We start from the raw sequence: 3276 nt of genomic DNA, 5'->3' as shown, positions 1-3276 counted from the left end.
GGGGGGAAGGAGCAATAACAGGAGCACAAATGATTAAGTGGTGTTAGGGACTAAGAACACTTGTTTGCAGGGACAATCTCTGTGTGCTTTTGTTGTCTGCCGGCCGCCTTTATCTGTGTGTAATTCTCCGTCTGATTAAATGTGTTTAAAGAGATGAATTGGGATCGGAGGAGCCGTCCTGACATGATTATGAGGGATTCATCTGCAGCCATCTGCCACCGTTATGAAAGAGGAGGTGGTAGAGGAGAGAGAGATGGGAGGGGAGGGAGAGGGAGGGAGGGAGGGAGGTGGAGGACCTTCTGTTCCAGGCCAGCCCCTGCCACACAGGACCCAGCTTTACACAGGCCTCTGGGGCCACAGTTTAACAGAGAGGCTGGCTCTGCCCCCGCTTGAAGGTGGGCCGGGGGTCCAGTTTTTTAAAAACAAGGAAGTGGGTCATAAAACTTGATTGCACTTGGTTATTATTTCACAGGAGTCAAAAGCCTATTAAAACATTTGTCTTAACGACAGTAAGTGCTCGACGTACAGTGTGTTTTCCTATCCTTCACAGGAAAAGTATAAGAACAGGTGTTTGTAAAACGTTGTTGAAATCATCCATTGTGTTGTATTCAAAGCGTGATGACTAAAAGTGACTGTATGAACCATGGCTTTGTCATCAGCTTTAATTCTAACTTTAAAAGTTTAAAGTATTTTACTGCTTATATTTTCGTTTGTCTTTAGTGTTTCTTTTTTCTTTCATTTTGTATTCAGTTTAATTCTTGCCTTCTTTCTTTTACTGTATGTACAAATATGAGCTTTATTCTCAACAAAGTTGCATCTGCTTAATAAATTAAGCCAGTAAGTACTAAAAAAGAAAGAAAACTAGTTTTAAATGCGGGAGACGGTGAATAGCTGCAGCTCCAGAGCATGTTACGTGAAACTTAAATCATCTTTTTTAAGAGATATTTTCCAGGTGCCACTGGTATTATATTCCAACTTGACCACCTCCGGACTGCCTTCACATTCACACACAGTTGGAGGAGAGGGCACAACAGATGGGCCGTTGCTCAATCACCAACGTCCACTTGTTCTAAAGGGGAAAGCGGGGGCCTCCGACAGCACGTCTTAAGTTGTATGTGTAATAGCTTTTAGTGTCACAAATGAAATCACACGTTCATTTTTTTTTCTCCAGGTTGTTTTTTTCCTGTAGGAAGATTTGGTTCCCGCAGCTCCCAGAGGATGAGTGAATTGTATAACATAAACCGGCATCTTATAGAAGAGGGAAATTACTTTTGTTGATATTTAACATTATTGACGAGATTATATCCGTCGTCTATAATCTGTCAGCTGTTGGCCATGGCAGCTGGTGTGCAGTTTTTAAAAACCCATAAGCCTGTTGTTATTTGCCTCCACAGTGGAGTTTTTACACTGACATCTGTCGTGTTTTTACGATTGTTCCATGGTGTGAAAAATCCTCCCCAGTTGTCCTGAGTTTAACAAAGCACCTATTTCCGTCCTCTCAGTATACGACTGAGCATCACCTTCATATTACAGGTCAGCGTTACGGTGGCTTAATTATGTGGCGGCTGCTCGGGGGCTCCTAATAACCTGTCATTGAGGGGAAATTTGAATGTCACACCATATGTTGGACCCTAATGGCAGCAGGGCAGATCCACTGATGAGCCCTTTTGGGACAATTACAGTGGATATTCAAATCGCAGGTCTAGGTGTGATTGGGGCTGCACCGCACACACACCACAACACACGTTTATCTTGACCCCTCAGCCCAAATCTCTTGACACATAAAGAAGATCTTCCCGCCCCCCCCCACCCCCCTCCTTTTCCACGCTGCTGCTGGAACAGTTTAACTGTAGCCTGATCGCTTTTATTTATCCTCCTAATCCGATATCAGCGATTTCATCCAAGCCGAGGAAGATATGCATATCATGATTATTGTTGACACTGGGACCTTTAATTTTCGCCGCAATATTTCATCCACCAATCAGTGCCTGGGTGGTTGTTTCGACGTGGCGGTGTCACGAGGACGAGCGTTCACCCCCCCCCTCCCACGGCGGGGTCAAATCATCCCGGGGGACAATAATGTAGCTTACGGCACAATTATGAGCTGCCTGTGTGAGCGTGCATCTCATCAGAAGGCCCCCATGCTGCTTGTGGAGGAGGGATCATGAGACAAAATGCAGGACGCACACATCAGGAACATTATATGAAACAGGCAGGGAAGGAGGTGTCTTTAAAATGTTATTCTGTTACAACTACAATGATAGGCTTTTTAAGAAAAAGTAAGGTCTAACCTGAGTACTTCCAGTTCAAATTGATGGTGATTTACTTTTTGGAAACTGTCAAATTACAAGTTAATACAAGGAAAAAATATCAATAAGTGTATAAAGGAAACCAACATATTTACTACCCAAGCATGGTGTCTTCTGCTAACTGATTTTAAAAAACAAAAACGTGCCTTTTATTTATGTAAATTCAAGGCAGTTTCAAGCACCTTAATTGGCAGATTTGGATTTTACGGTAAACTTCCACTTTTTAGAGGCAGGAAATAACATTAATTTCAAACGGTACTGATTTGTGGTTAAAGATTTGAAGTTACTTGCTTTACTTGCACATTATGTTATGGTGGTGTTCAACTTTAACAATATTTCAAGGATGAAATCTATATAATGCATTACTATGTGGACGTTGACATATTTGTATTTTGTAAAGAAAGTGTCATATAATTAGTTACAATTAAGCTATGAAAATGTTTGAAATTAACTTAGTTAAATCATTTAAATCTTACTTATTATTTCATAATGATCACATTTCTAATATGTAATAGACTAACGGCCTTCAAACTTATAATGAATAGTTTTACTTTGATTAACCACTCTTAGGGAACCAAATTGCTTTGCAGACTTTCACTTGTAGATGGCATTTGTCCATTCGTACGTTAAAAATATTCTTGGAAACTTTCTTCATCACTGCAGATTGATATAGCTACATGCAAATGATCATCTTACAAAATGTGACAGCACTTTTATTTATTAGAGTGTACTGCCCACAGAAAATCACTACCAGCTACAACATTAAATACTGCTTACATGAACCGAGTGATAACTCTGCCTGTATTATAACCAATGATAAACAGTCAGGAGACATTCTGCATTGGTGAGTACTTATTGAGGTATAAGTACATTTACTTCGGTTGAAGGTACCCGTAGGAGCAGGTGGTTTTTTCCCAAGAGCCCCCCAAATGGACTCCTATGGAAGTTTAAAATGTGCTTATTCCAG

The sequence above is a fragment of the Notothenia coriiceps genome, unplaced genomic scaffold (assembly GCF_000735185.1).
Source record: "Notothenia coriiceps isolate Sejong01 unplaced genomic scaffold, NC01 NC01_scaffold00036305, whole genome shotgun sequence".
NCBI lineage: Eukaryota > Metazoa > Chordata > Actinopteri > Perciformes > Nototheniidae > Notothenia > Notothenia coriiceps.
The sequence above is the reverse complement of the archived record's forward strand: the minus strand, read 5'-3'. Positions refer to the sequence as shown.